The following is a 24,853-nucleotide window of genomic DNA, read 5'->3' on the forward strand; positions in this document are numbered from 1 at the left end:
TTAATGCTGCTTAACACAATGGCATTTTGGATATATGCAAATACAAATTGAAAAAGCATTAAAATAATGTCAATATTAATGCATTCTGTTAATAGTGGTGGGTGGGGACTCCTGAGATTTCTAATGAGTTATGCTCATAGGCAGTTGATCGAAAAGGGATGGTGTGGCTGGTTTTACTGTGCTGCTGCACCCTTGCAGTATTTTAAAATATTTGGTAACCAGACGAAGGATTTGTTGAGACCGTAGGGAGCAGGTGCCTGTTGTCGTACTGCAGGCAGAGTGTTTCGTTACCCTCCCTCTAATATTAGCTCATGGCATTGTGCTGGGCTGTGTGTGTGTTGGCTGTGATGCTACTATGGCCACTATGCGCGTGGAGTTTTCCAGGTGCCAGCGGGGGAACCTGCCAGTGGCAGTGCCTGTGCCCCATTGCCTTTGTCTTAATGAGGTGCTCTCCATTTTCAACCTGGGAGAGGGGTGGAAATCTGGATGATTAAAGATGCTGTGCTTGCTTTCCGATTTCTCATTTCTCCTTATCAATAACTCCTTGCAATGCTGCGGTGATATGTACTCCCTGTGAAAAATTAATAGCTACAGGCTCCTCGTTACTAAGGCAGACTTCTGATGCCCTGACAAGGGAAAAACATACTAGCTAGCAGGCAGTGGAGCTCCAAGTGGAGATCAAGGTATTCCTCTTGATATAGAAGATGATGGCTGGCCATCTCGCTCTCTTTTTACTTTAATTAGTGCATCAGTGCCACACATGTTTTTAAAACTAGAATACAACTTTATATCTAATAGCAGTGTTAAGGATCCTTTAATGAGTTGATTTGTACATCAAATCCTTTTCTTGATCCTTTAGTGGGTTTAGTTAAAGTGGACCTTTTAAGGAGCTTGTCTAATTTCAGGAGATGGTGGAGGTTTTTGCACCACACTGGCCTCTGCAGAATGTGCTAGGCTGTAATTCTGGAGATGCTGAAGACCATCACAAGCTTTCTGTTGATTTCAGTAGGACCAGGATGTTATCTAACCTTTTAGTACAAACTAGGATGCTAGCTCATTGCTGTTAAAATGTGCACATGCTTTTTGGTCATGTGTGTGTTCTTTGCCACTGTATATACCAATACACATATTAAGTCAGCCATGTCATGTCTTATAAATCAATGATACAGCACTGCTCTAACGATGAATTGATGCTGCATTGACCTGGCTGTAGTATTTGCTATATAGGTGAATTTGATACATGCATAGCTGAAGTTAAGCTTCTTGGAGTAGATTTAATAGGGATAGCTTTCTTGTTTCCTTGAATTTCTTCATTTCTTTCCTGAAAGTCTTTAGTCATACAGTGAGATAAATGGCAATATTGACACTACAGAATACTTGTTTTCTCAAGGTCTACCAGATCAAAGCTTTCGGGGGCCCTCTTTTTCCTTTTAAAACTGAGTCTGAGATTGATCCGTAAAGCATGTTTCCTGTCATTGGAACAAAGATGGGTATATTTATTCAAACTAAAATTCTGTTCCATAGAAATGTTCTTAATTTTAGATGGAATACTGTTGATTTTGGTGTTGCAAAGTCCCACTTGCTTCAGCAGAAGGTAGGCACATCTCTGTAGGTTTTCAAGGAATAAGAAGATATTTTACCTTTCGCTGGTGCTTGTTTCCTTGTTCCCATGGTGATGGCTATTAGTGGATGGACCAGCTCTGAAGTTGTAAGTAGCAATAGCCAAGTTGTATGTTATATGCTGCAAGATAGTTTAGTAATAGGTTTTCAGATGTATCTGCAATTTCTGGGTGACCAGCTGGAGCTACTGTAAAGAGATTTTATTTGCAGGGTGCTAGATACTGTGCAGATTTCCTGAAAGGAGATTCCTTTAAAGCTTCTTAAAAATCAAACCTTCCAAACTTGCCTATTTTAGTTTTTACATATGTTGTAAGCTTGCAAGCAGATATATTTGAAGGTGGATTTTTTTTTTTTTAAACCTCTTGCAAAAAGGCAGTGTTTGGGGCAAGTTAGTCAAGAGGAGGAATTATTTAGAGCAAGTGTTTTGCACATCTATCACTGTATGTGCAGCCAGACAAAGCAGCTATTTTAGAAAGGGAGCATTTTATTAACCTCAGAGGTCTACAATCTGTCAGACACAACTGACTGTTAACTGTGTTGCTGGAGAGTCTGTCAGGAACAGCAAGTCAGTGACTGAGACCAACGTGCTAGATCTGTTCAGAGCAGTATCTGCTATTGAAAGGGTAAGGAAATATTTAGGCATTGGTTAACATACATAAATAGTGAAATTTATCTTGAAATACTGGAGTACGTATGCTGAAATTTAGAATGGCAGCAATCTTCGTGTTCTAGTATATCTGTGCCCCTCCTGCTCTAAGCCTCTTGGAAGGTAGAAGAGCTGCATGTGGTATATTAAGCACAGACTATTTTTCCTTGTTTCTACAAGGTCTGATACAAGAGAGTCCTGGTTTCCTAAGGAGTGTCTGTGAAAACGTTGACTTGCTTAATGTCTAACTAATTTTTAAGTATTTTTTTTTAAGAAAGCAAGCAAGCAGTAAACTAAACCCCATAATGCTGGCTGGCATTTTCAGTGCAGCAGAAGCAGGAATAAGAGAGCCATGTGGGAAATGTTCTTTGCATAGTGGAAAGAAATCCCCCCTGCAGTGTTACACGCAGGCAGGCTCGCACACATCCCCACAAATACTATCTCAGCACTGTGCTGGCAGGAGGCAAGGCTGTGATGGATGGTTGCCTTGCTAGAGACGTCAGTCATGGATGCCCCTCACCTGTTTCATTATTTAATTACAAGCAGTCCGAATGCCGGGCAGTAAAACTGCATTTTCACCCGTAGCTGATTTCCATTTAGTCTGTCATGTTAATAGTGAAATTAATTGCTCTAATTGTGTGTAAACTTCATCAAATTCATATTTCTTCCCTTTTTTTTATTGAATATTTATTAAACTTCATGTCATGTCTTGCTTGGTTGCTAAAAGTGGTCCAGTCGCTGCATAACATTATGCTTTAAAATACAGGTTGTCACATTTTCTCTCTTCCTCTTGAATTTTAATTTAGATTGTGAAGTTTTGCATTTGTGTTCATATTAATCGTGCCATTTGAAGAAAGAAGAATGAGTTTGCAAAGCATTCTTGTCTTTACGTAGGCTACAGTTCTGATTGAGCCTCTTGTTTAAAGGAAGAAGCCCTGTGAGGGCCAAATCTGGGGCTTATGTGTGTTCCTGGCAGAGGGGTCTGCTGTTGGTGTGCATGGACTGGGAGCGAGAGGCTGTTTTCAGAACACTAGAATCAGTTTAAGTTTGTGAAATGCTTATCCCTTTTGAGCTGTATGTGTTTGTGTACTTTTGTACTGCAGACACATGCACGAATGGGTCAAGTGACACGTGTGGGGAAAAAATGAGCAGTGGAGTTTGTTGTCCTCCAGGAACTTTAAAGAGAAGTGACACAAGCCCGAATCGATTCTGGATTCACTGTTGGTTTAATACTTGAGGGTGGGGGAAGAGGATATTCCCATTTAAGCATCCTTGAGAAAATCACAGTGTCGTGCTAGCATTGCTAAAACTAAATATTGGTCATATGTATTGTTGTTAGTGTTTCCCATTCTGTTTTTCATACATCCCGTGATATTAGTTTTCTTCGAGAATCTTTGCTCTTTGATTTGTTTATCTACATGGCAATTTCTGCTGCTGCTTGGTTTTTTTTCATTTCTTGAAAGTAATGTCTGGACTTCATGTTCATGGGGAAAATGTAATAGATATGAAAACGAAAGGCTCCAAAACCATATGACAGAAAAAAAATCTATGAAAGGACTAAACTAATATTTTCAGTGATATTCGCGCCCCCCCCCCCCCCCCCCCCCCCAATTTTAGGGTTGATTTGATCGTTTTATTTATTTATTTTTGAACAGCTTGACTCCTGGTTTGCATACTGTGTGTATTTGTAAGACTGTGACTTTAGAAACCTCTGGATAATACCATAAATATTGCATAATACAAGGCAATGTGCACACTTCCAAAGATTTAGGAATTCAGACGGGGTCAGATATTGAGGGGCAATTTTAGGTACCATAATAATTGCAATTAAATATTTCCCTGAGGGGGAAGGTAAACCACCTAACCTCTCATGAGAGTGAAAAAGAGAATGTTGCAGTGGTTAGAGCATCATTTGACTGCTTTGTAAACTACCTTTGTTTTTTAGCTCCTCCAGAATTTTTCCTTTTTCTGTTCAGGGAAGGTTCCTCTCTCTTGGCTCTTGAGAATGATAGCACTTCACTACCTCTTAGGTCTTTGACAATGAGTGCTCACCAGCTTCTCTTTCATGCACCAATATGATTCTGGGAGCAGGGGTCCAGTGCCTTGGATGCACCCGTCAGCTTTGTTAGTGCTGCTGGGCAAGTGGGTGTCCATGTGGGGAGATCTTGCTTCCTCTGCTTGCCTTTGGAGAAGATCTTGGAGCAGTTGTAAAAGAAGTTGTATTTTTAGACTTTATTCATTATTGTGTCCAAATATGTATTTGAATTGCTATATTTTGCCTCCTTTGTCAGCTCTGTCGCTTCCAAAACTCACAGGAGGTAAAATTCAGCCTGCTCAGACTCAGAGGAAGGCAGATTCATGCCAAGTGATTCTTTGATCCTTTTTCCAGCTGCTTGTAGGTTTAAGGTGCTGAATGCCCTCTTTCTTTTTCCTGCTCTGCCACTTAATCATTGAAAACATGTTCTTAAAAATAAGGAAATTAAAATTAACTACCTCTTTCTTTGATTTTTCTGTTTGTTGGGGGTTTTGGGTGGGGTGTGGTGGGTTTTTTGGGGTGTTTGTTTTTTGTTTTTTTTTAATCCCATCCCCAAGCTTCTAACCACACTAACATTATTCCTTGTGGATATAATCAAAATATGGTATTTGTACATAAACAAGGTGCTGAATCGAGAATGCATCTTCATTTTAAAAAAACCCCAAACATAAAGAAGTTAACCAGAATATTGATCAACCAAAATACGAAATGTGCTGAAGAGGGTTTATCTCTCTGTGAAAGAGGGTTTATCTCTCTGTCAGAGCACCGGTGGAATCATATATAATGGTTTTGTGCACCATTCATAGTCAGTGGTGGTGTTACAATGACATAGACTTGCTGAAAGAGTCCTAGCCCATTTAATTAAAAGAAAAAAAAAGAAAAAAGTTAAAAGTGTGATTTGTATTCCAACTAAAGAAATGAATGTGTAAGTACTTATCAACAGGCACAGCTTTCATGTTTATTCATCCAAGGACTAGAAGCACATATTTTAGCATCTGAATGATTATAAATATGTTTACTAGCTATCAAAATCAAAGCTATTTAATTTGAGAATACCAGTTCATATTCAGATGTGTTTTGCTTTTCACTACTAGTGTTGGTTATCCTGTTTAGCATTCATATTTCTGGCATACATCATTTTTAGCTCACAACATATTGAGATGTAACTGAGGACCAGTGTCAAAGAGGTTAAGGGACATGGTTGTATATTTTGATTACTCTTGCTTCAATGTGTCTTGTCAGAAAAATTGGATGGATACATTATGAGTATATGCAGTATTACCCATCACGTCAGAAAGGTAGCATTTTTCAATTTTTCTTGTTTCAAGTAATGTACTTGTCCAAGAAAAATACGAAATACAAAGTCGGTAAATAAGCCTGACTCAGTTAAAAATGATTGATACCTGCCTTGAAATAGCCATCTCCAAAACACACCTTTTGTAGCTGGAACAAAGCTGATGATGATTGTGATGTAAGAACCCACTGAGGCACACTTGCATGATGCTGCATTCATTTCCTATGTTGTCTTGCCCAACATCACAAAATGTTGATTTGCTGCAGCTCCTCATTTTTGTTCATTTTTAGTTTTTTGGTATCTGGTCTTTCCCAAAAGTTCATCCAACTGGAGTTTATGTCAGCAAAATCAGCAGTCCACCAAGGTTTGCTGGAGTCAAAAAGGGAAGAGCAGGCAGAAAGGGAGGTCAGAGCAGTGCTCCCAGGTTCTGGATCAGGTCCTTACAGGCTTCAAGTGTAGCCTGTGATGCTGTAACCAACGCGTTGAAAACAGTGGGTAGGAAACCCCTTCCTCATTGCATGAGTGGGTTTTGCTGTAAGACTTGGTAATTACCTAAACTCTCCTTTCCGAAAGTTAGATGCAAAACTCTGTATGTGAAAAGCTCTGTTTGGGGTATAATTCCCTCCTTCCCTTCTGTCTCAGTCCTGTCTGATTTCTTTCCTTTCCTAAGCCCTATAACAGATTATTGTAAAATATACATGGGTGTAACAATAATGTTTAGTAGCTCACTTTCTCCTAAGCCTTGGGCTTGCCTTGCAAACCAAAGCACAAATGTCGCTCAGATGATTGCACACTGATTTGTGAACATCACTTTTCATTTCAGCAGCTCTGTGCTGGCATCTGAGCCAGAGGGTCTTGGCAGTCCCTGCCACTCTGGTGCTGATTTTTCCAGTTTTTTGGGCCTGATGAAGTTGTAAGTATTTGTGCAAGTGTTTGTGAAGTTTACCATGGGCTACTCTTTCTGTCTTGAAGAATAGCTGCAAAACAAGCTCTCCCTGAGATTTCATCAGTCTCAAGGGTCACTCAAAATGCTTTGCTAGCTGGCAGCTTCAGCTTAGGATAAAAAAAAAAAACCCAAACCAACCGTGAAGACCTGCTGATGTTTTACTGTTGTCCTTGATGACTTACAATAATATATATGAGCTAAATGCAGCTCTTTTTGATCAGGCTCTTCTGCTTGTGCTCAAGTTTTATTTTGTCCCTCTTGGTTTTTTACATGGGAGCGTTTTGATGCAGAGTTCTGATGTTCTGGCCAGAATTACCTATAATGTTTCTGAACTCCTTCCTGTTTCTTGCAGGTCTCAGATATCTGTAGTGCCACATGGTTTCCTGCTGTACATCCACCCCAAATTGAAGGATGGTTGTGGGGGACAAAGTAATGGGAGTATTTTCCTATCGTATAGTGAAAATTCTGTAGTTCAATGATTTTTCTTCCTCATAAGTTTGTTCTTTCTTACCCAGGTCCTGCATTAACCATTTTGTTTTTCAGTGTGCAATATCCTTCCTCATGAGATTTCTGCCTTCCCCCGCCATCCCTGGCTTGCATACACTCTGTTTTTTTTATTTTGTGTGATGCCAGCAGTGGCTGCGGGCAAATACTATTGATTTGAAATCAAGGCATACTGTGCAAAGGCAGTGGGAGGGGAGTTTTCCAGTATGTTTGTTTTTGAAACAATATGGTTGTCTTGGGAAGTGTTATTATCATACATTTGCTTTACAGACTCTTTGGGGTTCACATTTTCAAGGGCCTTGTGGTTAACAGATGGTTGTTAGGGCTGAATGTCCAAAAGCACTTGACATCCCCCAGCTCCTGTTGGGAACAACTGTGGTCACTGGGGGTGACCCCTGCTGCGCTGTGCAGGAAGATCACGGGGACTTTCTGTTGTTGCCTTGAGTATGGGGTATGTAAACCTTGACAGTGTAACATCTGTCTAGTGATGTTTGGGGAGGTGGTTGATCTGACATAAAACTCCATATGGCATAATCCTTTTAAATAGCCATAACTGCAGCGATGATGTAAATCCACTGAAGTCAAAAGAGATTAAATTTGTCCATTATAATTCTCACTAACTGCTATAATTTTGATACATCAAGAAGTATACAAATTAAGTACTTGTTGAAGAAACCTTCAGGTGAGAGGATGGCTTACTGGGGGGAGGGAGGCCTTCAACTTGGTGATGAATTTAATTCACAAGAATTGTTGTTTTGCCAACAAGGCTTTCAGCATGTTTTGCAAGTTCCATCTGTCCTTTTAAAATAATCTTTAAACTATAATAGTACAGTGTTGCAGTGGTGACTTCCCAGACTGATATCTGTTTCTATGGTCCTGGCTCTCAGTTAACAGGAAAATTGCCCATAATATTGGAGTTTAGCTTCCTGCTCAGGTGAACCTAGTAGTTTGATCTAGTTAGTATTTCTGAAATGTGCAAATACTCCCATATAATGCAGCACCCAAATGTGGAGACATCTACAAACTATCTGCTTTATTTTATATATTTTTTTTTAAGGCAGGGGAACCTCTGCACTTTCTGAAGATTAGTCCTTTTTCTCTGTGTGGGTTAAAGTACCAAAAGTGGCTGCTACTATAGGAAAAAATAATTTTCTTTGATATTGCCACTTGAAAGGGAAGTTTCAGTATTTAGCTTAGTTATTCCCCACTTTCTTTCTTTCTTTTTTTAGATGGAAAATACGAGAGGAAAGTATCCAACATTCTTAGAGAGATACTTGCGTTCTGTCAGATACGGAAGCGTGAAAGAAAGCATTATGCATAACAAGTTATTCTCAGGAGATCTGTTTAGCAGAAGGGCACAGTGTTAGATGTAATTTGTTTACTGACAGAGTTTCCAACAATGGTGCAATGGACCAGGAAACATCACTGAAGTAACAAGTCCTTTCCTTTTTTAAAGTGATTATGTTTGAACAGTGCAAATTAACCTCCTTTTTGAGGCTGCTGCTTAGGTGAAACAATTTGCCGATGTAAAGGCATCCCCCAACTTGCTCCATCAGCTGATATAGAAGATGGCAGAGTCCATGCATGCATAGGAGAAAAGCTGTTATCTGTAAATGAAATGTGAGTAGCAACCAGGCTGATCTAATCTAGGACCTAGTACAGTTAAATTGTGAGGCTAAAACCAAACATGTTATACTGTGTATAAAGAAACTACTGTAAATAAAGTTAGCTCAACTGGAAGAGCAGCATACTTCCTGGGGGAAGAAAAAGAATTACTGCAAATACTGCGTGATCTTTTCACACCAACAGAAATGTCTATCAGCTATCCTTGCTCATTTGTGCCTGGAGTCTGGGATTTCTACAGCCCACTGTTCATCCTTGTGGCTTACTACAGTGATGGGGCACAGATATTATTAGGGATGTTATCTCTGAATAATGCAGTGTCATTACCACTGTGTCTCAAACACCATTTATTTCATATAGCTGGCAATAATGAGCCGCGATTTGAGTTCTCCAGAGAAATCACTCAGTATCTTGCAAAGAGCATGTAATTAATAAGTGGACATATAGCATGTTTTACGCAGATGCTATTGGTTATTTATGCTTGATGAAAGCAGAGATGCACGTTACATTTCTAGCAAACTCAGATTGTGAATTGTCTATAAACGGCCTCTTCTTTTTACATTGTGGCGTTTTTGTTAGTAGCAAATGCAAGATGAACTATGTGCTCATCTGAAAATTAACATAAGGAGTATTTGGCAGTCCAGCATAAAAAGTCATATGGAAGATTTCCATATGCCCTGCTGAGAATTAGACTTGAGTATCAGTGGGGTCTCGGTGCCCAGCTGCCATTTGTCTCTCTTAAAAAAAGGCTTTTCATAGACAGTGCTTAATGGTAAACAAATCTAACTTTTTCTTTCATCTGGACAACTGGAGGTTCCTCTGAAGGAGCAGTCTGGCTTATCCTCCTTAACAAGTCCTTACAAAATGATTTGGGCATATAGTTTTGATTTCCTTAAATACTGGATTTGGGCTTGAATGACTAAAACCAGTGTATAGTGTTATCTGATGCACTTGAGTCTCCCGATGGAGATAGGTAGCTCAGCCCTTCAGCACAAGGTTTTGTTAAAGACTACTGTGCCTACTGGTTATAAAGCCAAGATGTATCCTTCATAGTAATGCAAACACCTCCCTGGGATTATTGACTATCCTTTAGTGAGACCTGTTAACTTGAAATGATCACGTGTTTCAGAAAAACACATCTGCATTAATGACTTTCAGCATCTCTTGCTTAGATCTTTTGGTGACTATTTCCATTTCAGTGACTAACACAGTTAATAACTGTAATCGGAATTCTTTGTAATGCCATCCTCTGATATAACTAGTAACATGAGTATTTTTGTTTTCCATTGTTAAATGTCTTTCTTATATAAAAATTATATGTGTATGTGTTTCTTTCCAAAGTAGAACAAAGCTACTCAGGACTGAGCACTACAGCTTCTGCTTTGGTGTTAGAAAAGCCAAATATTAACACACCCCTTTTTCTCCTCTTAGCCGAGTTACACAGGAAAAATCAGAAAGCACGCGTTAACCTCATGCGCGTCAGCCTTTGAAAAATTTTCTGCTTCAGGCTGAATGCAGTTTCTTCCACCTCCTGGCATACGGAAGATGATGATGACCTCTCAGCAACCTTTGGAGTATTCAATGACATTTAATTCTCAATTAAAAACTTTGTGGTTTTTCTGTTTGCCAGCAGATGACGTTACTGCAGATTTCCCTGCACTTAGCCTAGGAGGGGCTAGCTAGGGAATACCAGACAGCATCATAATGTTAATTCTCTGGAGTGATTTTTGGCAGTAGGTGTTGTAAGCCCATACAGCTATTACGTTTTGTAAACCCATCCCTAATGCTGTTCTTCTGATTATCTTCATTTTTGCAACTTTAATATTAACTGGCAGAGAACTAGGAATTAAACCTGTGAGAAAAACAGGAAGCTGGCAGAATAAGCACACAGGAAAATACAAAGATGGATTGAAAGTTCACATTCAGTAGCTAACTATCAAGTCCAACAGCCTGTTGTGATTCTGATGCAAATAGATCAAGCACAGGTATAGAGAATAAAATAAAATAAAAATGCTATGTCACTTCCATCAATAGTTAATAAATCTTTATTTTGTTTTCCTCATGTTTCTTACTATGAATTTCCCTCGGTTTTGCCTTTTGATAAGAAAATCTTCTGAAGGCTAGATGTTTACTGAATTTCCTACCCAGACTCTCAAGTCTGTGACATACAGCTCTTTTTTTTTTTTTTCCTCTTTTTTTTTTCTTTCCCTTTATTGTGGCACTGCGATTTAGAAATGATAATTAAAAAAATCATCAGGAAGAGCTAGCTCACTTAGAAATAACTTATTTTGAGGAAGAGAGTTTCACATAGGCTTTAAAGTGCTGTTTTGTTCACAGATAGTGGAGGTCAACAGTGAATTACAAATGCAATAGATATCTGGAAAATTATCCTTGCTTCTTTTCCTGGTAGTGATGATGTAGGCCAGGCTTTTGAAAGCAGCAGTTAAGTGTAGTAATAATTTTGTCTTCATGTCTTGCAATACAAGTACTCAAAAATGTTTACTGACATTGGTGTAATAATTCCGAGAGAAAATCTCTGTTCAGACTTATTGTGCATTTAATATACAGGTGAATGCAGATGCAGTTGAGCTGGAAAGGGGCTTTGAAGGAATCTTCCTTTTGTCGTCTTCTCACCAAACTGATAAAAAGTAGATTTATGGATTTGTGATGAAAAATTGAGATTTCACAGTGAAAGTTGTCCTTCCAGAGTTCTTCCCTGAATGCCACCTTCTTGCCCTATGAAACCCCAGCATCCAGCAGCTGTTTGAAAGTGCTTGTGCAGTTTCTGTGCATGTGAATGGCAGAGCACCTCTGGTTAACAAATCTTCTTTGAGGTGTAAACATGAGGGGCTTTTACCTCTGCTTGGGCAACAGAGGCTCTGGTCTGTCACAGTTCAGTTCCCAGAAGCAACATGATGGGAATCATCAGGTGTGTATTGTACCTGAAGATTTGATTTTGTTTATTTTATTTCTAAAGGCACTAGCATGTTGTATTTATTTTGATGTATGCTAAATTGCTTCTCTCAGGAGATATCAAAGCTTCTTCCAATTACTGATGCCAGCTCTCTTTAGTGGTAGCTCATGACATAGCAACATAAAAGTGGTATCTTATATTAATCTGCTGTAGAGCTGTTTAGCTTCCAAGGGTGTAAAGAAAATGTGTTCCTTTGAGTTTGATCACTTCTCACTTCTGCACGTAGAAAGACAAGGAGGATTAGGGAACCACTTACAAAATACATCAAACTATTTCTTGTTGTTAAAAGCAAGAGTTAATTAATACTGCAAACTTACTTTTGAACTACTTTGTGTTGTTTCCTTATTTAAAGTGGGGAAAAGAGATGACATTACACTATCAGCAAACTAAAAAATAATAATAATAAAAAAGGACAGATGGGCCAACCAGTCAGATATTCAGTACTTCCCAGTTAAGGATCAGTGATTTTGGTCCTATATTTTATGGCATTGTTAATTGCAAGGACAATGCCATAAAATGTGGTTCATTCTGGATGTAAATGTTATTTGGTTATCTATCTAATGTACCATGGCAATCGAAAAGGTAGCAGTATCTTGTTTCTTTGCCCCACTCAGTGGCTGTTTATTAGGAGGCTGTCTCATAGAAACTGATCTCAGTTTTTGGTCTCTTCCTCCTTTTTGTTTCCATTGGCAACTCAAAGTGAATTCCTAGGCACAGCATTTCTGTGGTCTGAAAGATCTGTGCATCATATTACAGATTATGCCAATTACATGCTAAGAGTCAGGTGGAAGGTTGTGATCACACACCATAACACGGCAACGAAAGATGTGTGCAAACCCATGTCTGGCTCCAGAGGCTGGGATTCATTGGGAGGCTACTGTGAAGGGAGAGCTGTGTTTGCTTGCCATGCTCTTAGTCCTCTGTAGGCATCTATTTCAGCTGTGGTTAGAGTCCAGCCAAAGGCTAGCAGGTGCTTTCTTCTGACCTGGTGCAGAGGCTGCTGTGTAATGATAGTTTCAGTAAGTGGTGGTGCTGCTTGGCCTCTGCTGTCACTGCTTTCTCAGCTGTACCACAGGGCTTTCCAATATGCATGTTGACCTGCATGGACTAAGGACTGGTAAGGCTTTGGTAGAAGAACATGATGGAGTATGTGAAATTCTGCTTACCTGAGCTTTACAGTTGTCCAGAAGCTGAGTCCAGCCAACCCAGGCTCAAGGCCCTCATTGCAGGACTGATGGCTGTTCCACCAAAACACCAGTTGTGAGAAGACAGTATGGGTGTCTTTGCCTATGATTGTAACTAGAAAGATGGAAAAATACTCAGCCAAGTCTCTCAGGAGTAACGAAAATATAATGAAATCCATAATAATTTGTTCTGCCATGGATGCTTCTTCTTTTCCTTTGTCCCAAGTCATTAAACCCCTTACCAAATGGGACTGTTGAATGCTTTCCTGGATGGCAGTAAACCATGGACCTGTCACCTGGGGAGTTGTTCATGCTGCTCTGTGCTTTAAGTTTGTAGCTAATGACCTCTGCGGTGGTCATACCACCAAATGTCACACTCAAAAGGCTGGAAGTCAATGAAGCATCCGGGCCACTCAGTATATCAGCATTTAGTTCACAATGTGCAAGACCTGTTCATGATTTATAGCATGATAAAGGGACGCACTTTTTATGTTCTGCCAACACAATTGGCAGAGTATTTTAGGCACAGATGGCACATTAGCCTTGGACAGCTGGTTCCCTCTCTGCTGTCACATCCTAAGACCATCTAACTAATACTGTCACACATGACCCAGTTCACTGGGTAACTGAGAGGGGTTCTCACGCGTGGCTTTGTGTCAGCCTGAAGGCACATGAAAATCAATCTGCTAAAAGGCAGCCTCTAAGAGGTTTCCAAGACTTAGCACCCTACTACGCCCTCCTGGCTATTCACTTGCTGACCTTTCTTTTTTAGCTGTATGAGTGTAACCAAAGAGTTTCTTCCTAGTTGTGCGATGTGCACATGTGCAGCCTGCAGAGTATGGTTCTCTCCTTGTAGTACCCTCTACTTTGCATCTGCACAAATGTGGATTTAAAAAAAAAAAAAGGCAATTGGCAAAACACGCTTTTCTTTAAAGTTAGAGAATGAGCGAGGATCACAGAAAGGTGTCTATTTTGAAAGTTTTAACTTTAATACTTAGCAGAAAAAACCCTCAAGAATCATGGTAGAGACACAATGTATAGTGACAGTATAAATTATATGTAGATGATAGCAAGGATAAAAGAACAGAGGATGAAGTAGAACTTCAGATGCTTTTGGGGAAAAAAAAAACCCAACACAACCCCAAACGTTTTCTGGAATATAGGCAGGAAAGGTCTGAGGTGGAAAGCTGAAAGCTATGTTTGTTGGTAGATGAAACATTTTTCACATCAGAAACTTAGTATTTCAAGTTTTATTTTTCCAAAGCATAGGAAATATGAGGTCCATAATTTCTTACTGTTCTATCAGAGCTTCACTGACTTTGCTGTGAACAAACTGCTGTGCAGAAAGCCTTTGAAATGTATTTTGGTTTATGACATCAGATACAGAGTCTAAGAAGTGGTGATGGGATTAGGACTAGCTTTTATTGATGCCAAGCAACTAGACCAGAAAAACTGGAGTTTTGTGTTTGTGTTTAAAGCCGTAATTTAAATAAGGCAGAATACCGTTTGTCATAGAATAATGCTCTTGGGTTGTGTAGAGGTAACCAACCGGGGCAATGTGTGGGCACTGGGAGGGAGGAAACATCACCCTACCAGGGGAGCATTGGGAAATCACACACTTGCTTTATTCCTGATCTCTTCTGTGAGGAAAGCTTCACTGTCTGTGTCTGGGGAGCAGCTCGCTTTGTCTTGGAATGGGGAACACATGTATGTCTGTGCAACATGATGCTTAAAATATTCACAGGATGACAGAGAAGGGTCTCTTGATCCCAGTCCCATGTAGCAGGATTTCAGTTAACTGAAGCTTCAAACTATTTAGGTGTTACCTTTTAAATTTTTGTGCTATTTTTTGAGGTTAATGGTAACAAAAGGTAGACTGAAGAGCCATTCAAGTTAAGTTATTTTCCAAATTGGGACTATAGAGAAAAGCTCTCCTTTGGATGTTTCCTACAATATTATCTGCTGTTGTCATGAGGGTTTACCCCCAAAGATGAGAATCTCATTGGGCTGGGTAACTGTTTAATGGCAAAAACTCCTGCTTGAATATACTATGAAGTTCTTCATTTCACATGACATACAAGCAGATAGCAGTAGTTCAACTTCGTTTTAGGTGAAATCAGCATTAAAGTTCATATCTACAGTGGGGGGGGCAGCAGATTTAGGATATCACTGTGAGCTATATTGTGTGTTACGTGGCTCTGTAGAAACTGCTATAGAAGTTGTAGGTTTCAATTTTTGTGGATTCTTGAATATTTCAACAGGGGATGTGTGGGGATGGGTTTGACCGTGGCATCGAATTTCATTTGCATTTGCGTCACAGGGAGCTGCAGATAGCATGTAAAAACAGCTTTTAAATCTGCTTTTAGAGGCATTGACATATATTTCTTTAAGATTTCCAGTATACATCTCTTGCTGTATTACTTGACTGACCAACTGCCTCTTTAAGAATAACATTTTTGAAGTCTGGGTCAGGGTTAGGTAACCTTTTCAAGACTTTGGGCTGGTACAACACAGTAAAGTACATCAGTGATTTACTATCCCAAAGGATTTGGTAATCTATAGCTAACAAATTAGTGCCAATCAACAGCCTGTTTGGACATTAACAATCAATTAGTGTTGGGATTGACATTGATGTGCTTTGGAGTCCCGATAAATCATTTAGCAGATGAGGACCTTTGTGCAGTAGAGTATGAAAATGTGCTGTAGTCTTGGTAAAGTGGGGAGAGTTGTCAACCACAGGTAGGAGTTAATAAATACTCGCTTGTTCCCAAGCTGAGCAGTGGGCATGGGGGCCAGGGGAGCCAGTTAGGGGGCAAGTGTGTGTTTGAGTCACCTGGGAATCCTGCAGGTGAAATGACCTTCCCTCCCATTTCTCTTTTCCATTTTACTCCTGCCTGCTTCCGGCAGTATGAACAGGGGGGAAATGCTGATCAGCTAGATCCATCAAATGTGAGCTGTAATTTCAAGTCAGGCCATTATCCAAAATTAGAGCATATGTGGCAAGGAAATTAGCAGTCTGCCACGGAAATGCAGGTTTTACAGTACACCTGGAGGTGTTATCTGCCTTTTGTGTTCTCTGCTTCAAGATTAGGCAAAGGGTAGCCTGAAGTAAGTGTGGACATGGATGCAAAACTTGAGCTTGTTTGCTTATTTCTAATGTTGAAGTGAAATATTCTATCTACATTGAAAACTATATGTTCCATTTGGTTTAATTACGTGATGGTACTTCTGATTGCACATGAGCCATAGACAAAATCGTTAGCAAATGGGTACACTTCTCTGGTATACTTACTGGCATGGCAGTTTTTGTTCCAACTTGTATCATCATCCTTTCAGATCGTTTAAGTGATGGCAGAGATCATGAAAGCACTTCTCCTAAGCTTTTATTCAGAAAGGAGTTGTGCTGCTTACTCTTAATGAAGATTAATAAGAACATGCATCTAAGTGGCACAATCGTAGAATTGTTTAGGTTGGAAAAGACCTTTAAGATCATGAAGTCCAATGTTTAACCTAGCACTGCCAAGTCCACCACTAAACCATGTCCCTAAGCACTACATCTACATGTCTTTCAAATACCTCCAAGGATGGTGACTCAACCGCTTCCCTGGGCAGCCTGTTCCAATGCTTGATAACCGTTTCAGTGAAGAAATTTTTCCTAATATCCCATCTAAACCTCCCCTTGCACAACCTGAGGCCGTTTCCTCTTGTCCTATTGCTTGTTACTTGGGTACTCAAAAATAACAATGTCTTAAATGCTCGCTGTTCTGGCTTTTTGAGCACACAGTGGATGAGCAATGCAATTTCTGTTCAGTGTCCAAGGAAAAGTTTACTTAATTTTAAGAGTGGGTTATTTTCTGATGCCAATTCATTCTGAAGTGAATGAATCCTTTTATTTTACCTTTTCCTTAAATATGTTAGCTTCTAAACAAAAAACCAAAGAAAACCACCAAAACCCCCAACAAACCAACAATTAGCTATGAAAAATACCTTAAAGTTTCAGTATTTAGAAAATTAAAAATAATTTACATGAAACATATTGGCAACTTTACAATACCTTATTTTTTTTCTCCCCTGGAAAAGCTGTTCAATTAATTCAACTTGAAATTGTCTTTTCATCTAATTTTTGGTGCAGCTAATTGGGACTTATTTATCTATTTCAGTGGCCATAGTAAATTTTTTTTAATAAAATTTACAATTTTAATTGACTAGCACTGGGCAGTTTTTGTTGTTCGTTTGTTTGTTTGTTTTTTTAAATGGGACAAAATCGCAAAAGAAAAACCCCTGTGCTGTCTTTGGGACCAAAGTGAATTTCTTAGTACCCAGAACTTCTTCGTTATCTATGTGAATATTTTATCTCTAGCTGCATCTGAGTTTTGATTTGGAGATTTGCTACAGTGTGAGGAGAGTGTCAGCTGATGAAACCAGTTCTCTCAGACTACTCTGGCAGCAATATTATTGCTGTTTGGGCTTGGAACTTGCTGGGCAAGACTTTTATATAAATTGGTGTAGTTCCATTAAATTACACTGATCTGTCCCTGCAGAGGACTTTATTTTTGTATAGTATTACATTTAATAATTTTCCGTGCTTTCCACTCTCTCCAGGTATGGAGTGGCAGCTTGATAGCATGTGCTCCTCACCTCAGCCAAGGTTTTGCTCTATTCTAGGTATGCTATGCAGTATACAGTGCCTTACTGTTGATTAAGGAGTGCTTCAGACTCCCAAGTTGCTGCTGGCATCCAGCGCCAAGCATCCGTATGATACTAAAAAGCAGAAACTCATTCACTTATTCAGTGCAGTTTTAGGCTGCTGATACCACGTGGTGGTGCAGCAGCCAAGCTTGGGGCTTTGCTGGGAAGGACCTTTGCACTGTCCATAAAAGGACTTAATGTCACCTTTCTGTCTGAGGCCAGCACAGTGAGGACTGACAAGGCAGCTGGAGGTTGTACAGGTTGTGGACTCTGGCATATTGCAAAATATTGCTGCTGGTTTGGCCTCTAATAGAGGAAATGGTCATGACCAGGTTGGGCTTGGCACTTTGGGAATGTCCTGGGTTGCCCTGTGTTAATAGAGCAGGGAACGTTTCCCTTCCTGAGGAAAAACTCAGACAAGAGTTGACTCCAGCTGAGCCGTTAAGATTTTTGGCAAAACGGAGATTGTGTTTTGAATGAGAGTTCACTCCAGGTGAAACTTCAAAACTGTATTGATCACCTCCATAAGTTTCACACAGGCTTTTCTTTCCTCATGCTATGGTAGTTAGCTTAGGAAAAAGAGTGGTGTGTCAGGGTTCGTTTCGTTACAGTTGGGCAGCTTACCCAAGTATTCTTTTTCAAAGAAAAAAATGAAGTAGATTCCAGGGTAGACATAGAGCAACTCGTAATGACAACTTTAAATCACTGCTCTAATTAGTGAGGACTCCCTGGGGGACTCATTAGAATTATAAAAGCATTATTGTCGGTTATGTAGTGGTTGGAACATGTCGAGTTTTGGGCAGTTCAACAATACTACCTTGAAGAAGAGAGTTTTGCAGGCTTTAAGAATTTTCTGTAGTTTGGGAGAAAGCACAAATTGCAATGTCCTAGAAATCCTTTATGAATTGGGCCTTATGTTCTCTCTTGTAAATAAGGAAGGTTTTTGAGTTTATATGCCACAGTCCAATAGGTATATAGTGACTGCTTAATGGGATTTACACTCACTCAAACAAAATTAGGTTGGTAAAAGACAATGCAACATGCCGTAATGTAAATGGGACTGACGGCAGAATTAAATGTTTGTGGAAACAGGGCAGCAGATCTATCTACAGCTAATTAGACAGAGAGTTCAGAGACAGGCTTGGGAGTAAACAGCACCAACAAAGAGAGAGGGAGAGCAAGAGTGAAAATGGAGTCTTTGTGCAGCAATGAATAGGAGTTATAAACAAGGTTATTTAAATTGGAAGGTCCGATGGAGCCTATCCCGTGAGAAGGACTTAGTCTTATCCAAACCTGTTGATTAACACACGTTGAATGGCAACTTTGATAACTCCTTTTATGTGTAAACAGTTCTTCTTTGTTGCAGTTTGCTATTCATGGTATCTTCCTCTGATACACTTTTTCATCACAGTATAATGTTTCCATTTGCTGTTCAGCCTTTCTTTCAGACACCAGTTTAAAAACAGTTTTTGGCCAAAGTATTTCCAGCAGCGGGAGGAAGCCTAGAGAGCGGCACTGGGGAAGACAAGACAGTTTAGGTCTCTACTGTTCCCCGCAGGCATGTGTGCATGGGAGGAAAGCACCCCTGTGGAGAGCGATCAGGTGAAAATGATGCTGTTGGCACAAGGGAAGACTCTATAAACTTGGCACGTAAAGGATCCTGTTTGCGTGTCATGCAATCAGCTGTGGTATCTTTGCCATTTTTGCTGCATTTGGCACACTTACTGCCTTTTGTAGGTTCCTGTTGTCAGGTGAAGGAAGCAATACCCGTTTGAATAAAAACCTGCATATATTTAATTGACAAAGGTCAGTCCCTAAATTCAGCGGGAACGGGGTTTGATTAAAATTAATTTATTATAAGAAAACTTGCAAAATCATTAACAAATCAGTTGGTGAGGTACTTAAATAATTTTTGTTTAGTCTTCATAACTTCTTTTTTCAAACCTAGCTTAAGAAATTCTCTGGTATTAAGAAATTCTGGATAAGAAATAACATAGTAACTTCGTTGTGATTTTACATTTATAGGCTAGTTCAGGGCAGGCCAGCATTTCAGTTGTTACCATCTTTGGCAAACCGAGATTTGGGGTTATTTTTGTTGTTTTTCTTTCTTTGCACTGGAAACAGGTGAGTCTTGTTTGAATTTTGCTGGTGGGTGTTGCACAATGATGTCTGTACTTGGAAGGGATCAGAAAAACCCTTGTGCTTTTTGGGTTATATTTAAAATGGGAGAACTGTCCTCTTTGTTTTGACAGCAGAGCTGGGATTATAAGCATGTAAGAGTTGGGACTAGAAGCCATGCTGGCTTACCTGACAAAGTGTCATTTTTCAGAGGGAACCATAAAGCCTTGTTATGAGGGTTTGGTGAAGCAGGAAGAAGGGAATGCCATGTCTCAGGGCTTTTCCCTGAAATTTGAGCACAAATTTCTGTCTGAAACCAATTCCACTGACTCTGAAAGTCAGATCGGGTAGGAGCAGGTTTCTCTGAGTGTGTGAAACATCTTGACAATGTAACTCTAGTTTCAACAGAAAAACACGCTGTAGTCTTGTCTTGTTTGCTCAGAGATGCTGACTCTGGTAGGTAGTATTATTTTATCCCACAGGGAGTGTTATTTGATGAAAGACATTGCGGTTTGCGCCAGGAGGAGCCAGGAGCCCATGCTGGGTCCCAGAGCTGTGGGATAGGGGAGATGGCTCTCCAGCTGCAGGCTGTGGCTCCCTCATGCTGCCTGGGGTGAGCTTGGTGCAGGTCATGTTTACAGGGCTATTCCAGCAAATTGTCCCCCATTTCCTCCCTTTACCCTTAAAACATGTGGGAAGAAAGCAGAGGACAACACACTTTGGTCCCAGAGGAGCCAGGCTCTCGCCCAGCTACCAAATCTTACTGATTTGAAGTAGGCACTTGACTGTCTTTTAGATGTTGGCTAGGCCCCTGAGGTGTCAGAGGTATGGGTTCCTGGCAAGGATGAGTGTACGTACTGTTCTCTTCCTCTCTGAAGATTTCAAAACACTTTTGTTTTGATGCAGAATAAAACTGAAGGGTGGAAGACATTGGGAAGAAGATATTCATGAGGGCCAGTCCCAGCCACCATGAGCTGATGTGCCTCATCTCCCTCTGTAGGCACTGGGAATGACAGGTTCCCCCAGAAGATGATCTGGAGCAGACCCTTAGCTTTGTAGGATCTAGGTAATTGTTTTTTCTTCACCCCTCTGCTCCCGACATCTCAATACCACCTTTGCATAGGTAAGAATACAGACTGGGATGTAACATGTGCCCCATAATGAACTGGTCTATAGGAGGTGATTTTTTGTTTGTTTGTTTTTAAAGTAACTTAGTGGTTTTGTTGTGATGCTGAAAATCCGTGCTGCTTAGAAGTTCAAGTTAGAAGTTCAAGTTACAACATTGTCCTTTTCCTGGAGTAATACTGCTGCAAGGCTCAAAATCATGTGGGTTTTTTTATTTCATCTGTGCAAAAGGCATTCCTTGGGAAAAGTAACCTGGCCTGGGTGTGGTAGTTACCCATCAGAAATGGATTACATTCTTTTTTTCCAGATTAGTGTTCTGACAAGTATGGGTCACATGTAGTTTTGTTGTCTTTGCTGCATCAGAGCAGCTTCCTTGTGTTTGGAAAGGTCTGTGGGAAACTATTGACTTTCACGTTCATTTGATTACAGTTTAAAAATGAAAGGTCTGCATTTTGGCACTGACAATAAAAGCACAGGGATGTTTCTGATCCCCTCTCTTTGCTATCTAATGGAAAGAGAAAGGAGAGCTTGTGTATTTCAGAGAGGCTTCAATGGGCCTAGGGTTTCATTAGCGAGCAGCTGAGGTGCGAGTCTGGTGACTGAGGGGAAGATACTGGTGGAGAGAGGAGATCTCTGGTGTATGGTGGTCACGCACTCACTTTTTTCAAGTCCTGGGGCAGCATCCTCTGAAGAAACTCTATTTGTGGAAGGGTGCCTGTGCTTGAATGGCAGGGAAGAAAGAATCTCCAGGTAAGAAGCTGAAACTTGTTATGTGGTGAATCTGACAGATCTCTTGCTGTAATAATAATTGATTATAGAAGTGGACAATGCTAGTTGTGCAGCGTAAATTTGGCAGAAGCCTTAGCATATGTTACCACTTTGCTAGTAACTGTCACCAAGCTTGTGATTGACTGCAGAAGGATAAAACTCACACATCCTTTTACCTTGTTTCAGTCCTAGCAGAGCCTTTGACAAATTATTTTCTTGTTTCTTGGGTTTTAGCTGAAGAATGCAAAGCAGCAACTCAAAATGTCTGAGGGTATTTCACTACAATTACATTTCTCACAACAACAAATAGATCTATTTGCTGGAAAAATGTGGATAAAAATATTAGTGCTTAAGAAATAAGGCTTGGTGGTTTTCATTTCTGGTTTTTAGGAAGAGCCGGAGTTGTCCAATGACAGTTTCTTAGAAGAAATTACCATCTCTGAACTCAGTGCAATGAATAATTTGTCTTGCTTGCCCTCTGCTAGTGTTCCTGTGTTGATGTAGGATCGGTTGCTTCATGCTGTGACCAAACAAGAGCATACATATTGCAGATCTTGTGAATGCTTCAGACCAGATATAAAGAGCAACTCCTGCTCCTTGCACTTAGGCTTCTTAATGTGTGCTCTTATTTATGAATGCCTTGTCTGAAAGGCTTTACTTAAACAGCCCTCTCTGAAATCTGAAAATGCACTGGCCAAAATAATGGTGTTTTTGCAAACTTTTGTCTTTCAGAACCCAATATTAAAGCTCTATTTTACTGGGTAGGAAAAAGCTTGGCCTAGACCCCTTCAGTTGTTTTACAGATTGTTTTCTCTAAAAACATAATGTCTAATCTTTATCCTGCACTGGATGGACACCCTTGAGGAGTGAACCTCTGGTTCAGTTCATTCTGTGAAATAGAAAGATAGGTATTGTTTTGGCAGGGAGGTGCTTTGAGATCTCGGGTCCAGCTTTGCATACAGTCAGTGTCTGTAGTCAACAGTCACTGGCTATTGCAGGCTCCTGGGGACTCTCAAGTTGTTTTATTGCAATGCTTTGAGGCTTCATATGGATTTTTTTTCTGTAGGAAGTAAATATTTGTCTTAAAGTTTTATCCTCCTCAGTTTTTTGGTACTTCTAGGACATCATGAAATGCATCAAATTATCATATACTTACTTTGTGCTGTTATATGCACTATATAATTTTAGTGCAAAGATACTTTTCCAACATGAGGCCACTATTTTATGTACAAGTTTCATTTTATTTCACGATAAGAGAATTTTGAAAAGTAAGAGTGGATTCTTGGATGTAAAAATCTGCCAGTTTGAAAAATCTGCCTGCTTTGATTTTCGATTTCACAAGGCTGCGCTATTCCAAATGCCTGGGTTGCTCCACTGCTATCTTCTCTGGTGTTCTAGTAATACAAAATTGTATTGATTGATTATAGTTGCCAGATGCAACTACTGTACAGGCGTACCGTTTTTTAAAATTTTAGGTGTAAGCAGATTTTAGTCCATGGCTTCTCATCTGCTTCCTAGCTTGTTTCTTGTCCACCCCCTCCCACCAGGGAGCATCCTTGCCTGCTCCTCACGTGATAAATAACACTGTCTTATCAAGGTCAGTCAGAAAGGCCCTTTTTACGTATCTCATAAATTTTAGCCAGGTGCCACCGATGTGAGATTAATGTAATGGCACTACAGCAAGCACTCAGGCTTGTCTTAATTATGCTAAGGTTGCTGGTTCACCATTTCTCTTCATCTGTCTCCCACTTTAGGGAACACTAAACACTATGTCATTAGATTGTCTGTTCCACAACATTGGCCCTTTGCATTTACAAAGTCATCAGATGGCTTATGACCTAGCTTTTCTATGAAATTAAATTAAATAAATAGTGAAAACAAAAAATTAAGCAGAAAAGGAGCCTATCTGGGGGGGAGGGCAGAAGGGGAGAGCCAAGAGGGCTGGGGAAAGGGTTGGGGGTAGCTCTTCAGTGCTGCAGGCTTTGAGGAAGCAAGGCTTGCTGGCAGGGCTGTTGTTTCTGGGATGCTCTGCAGGGCACGGCTCTCAGGTGCTTCCTTTTAGTGGTATAAATGGACATGCCTTTATATGTGTCACAGGGTCTGCAATGAAAAGGGCTGCAAGGTTGGGGTTTTGTCCTGTTTTTTGGGGGTGTGTGTGTGTTTTTTTCTTGGTTGGTTTGTTTTTTTCCTTTGGAAGTTAAAAATCCTCTACTGCAGAGGCAGTGTTTGGGATATCTGTTTACAAGGGGCTCCCATGAGTTCCCTGAGGCTCAAGCCAACCTTAGATATTTCTTTCCTCGGCTCTGCAAAGGGGAGAGAGGATAGCAGAGTCCTGTGGCAGTGTGCCAGTGATGGCTTTACATCCTGCCAAGGTAAAGCTCCTGTTGGGGCAGGGAACCGTTCCCTACTATGTCTAGGAGATGATGAGAAATATTTCTTGAACATTTATTTCTTTCCATCTGCAGGCTCAGTTTAGCAGCCTGGAAAAGGCTGACCTTGATTTTTATTTATTTTGTGTTTTATGGCCATGTTGTAAGAGACTTCTGTTTCTCTGCTGGTTTTCCAGGGAGAAGAATTTCAAGATAATCAGATAGGACTAATTGATGCACCAATTTTAATTTCTATCTACTGATAAAAATAAATGCTTCCAAAAGGATTGAGCAAGGATTGTGTCAGAACAATTGGGCTTGTTGGCTGTACTGTGAGTGGGGGAGTCTCAAACTTTACCATGAGAAAAGAGAAACCAGGTATCTGGTATAGTTTGGTAGCAGCTACCTGAAATGTGCTAAGATGGCTCGCTCTCTCTTTCTCCAGCAATATATATGAAAATTAACGTGGGTATTGCAGATGAGACAAGTTTATCTGTTGGTTGCATGCTCTGAGTACCAGTCAAGTCTTAACAATTTCTGCAGTCAGGGCTAAATTAGAGGATTGTTCTCCCTCTACTTCTTGGTACTTGTAAGAATGTTTTAAAAAGAAAAGAGAAAGTATTCCTCATAAAGAAGGGCATTATGTGAGGCACAGAAAAACAGCCAGAGCAAAGCAGTCATGCTCTGAATGACACACAGGGCTTACTCTCTTCCAAGCCCACTAAGCAAAGACAAAGGACCTGATGAAGAGGTAATGAGAATAATTGAGTATTTTCCAGTGTTGTACACAGAGCTGCTGACTTGTGGCACCCATGTGCTTGTGGTGTTGGCCAAAACGCTCCATGAAGAAGAGAGAGTCTGTTTGTGGCTGAGGTTCAAATGGGAGCGAGCATGGAAGCATAGTGTGCTAATGAGGGCTTCTCCCCTGTTGATGCTACCGCCGTGAGAAGGTAGTCCT

At 40.2% G+C, this 24,853-nt stretch overlaps 1 protein-coding gene across 9 annotated transcripts in view; it reads left to right on the top strand.

Moving 5' to 3' along the window:
* The window catches only part of ERBB4 (erb-b2 receptor tyrosine kinase 4), a 645,972-nt gene that overhangs the window by 130,245 nt on the left and 490,874 nt on the right, over positions 1-24,853 (top strand). Inside the window, exon 1 of one of the 9 annotated variants that reach the window (XM_049809089.1) lies at positions 20,609-20,699. The exons of the other annotated variants lie outside the window; for them this stretch is intronic. The gene's annotated coding sequence lies outside the window, so the exon portion shown is untranslated. Of the gene's footprint in view, positions 1-20,608; positions 20,700-24,853 lie in introns of those variants that run through there. 9 annotated transcript variants of the gene reach the window in all.

Source organism: Accipiter gentilis, chromosome 1 (genome assembly GCF_929443795.1).
Source record: "Accipiter gentilis chromosome 1, bAccGen1.1, whole genome shotgun sequence".
NCBI lineage: Eukaryota > Metazoa > Chordata > Aves > Accipitriformes > Accipitridae > Astur > Astur gentilis.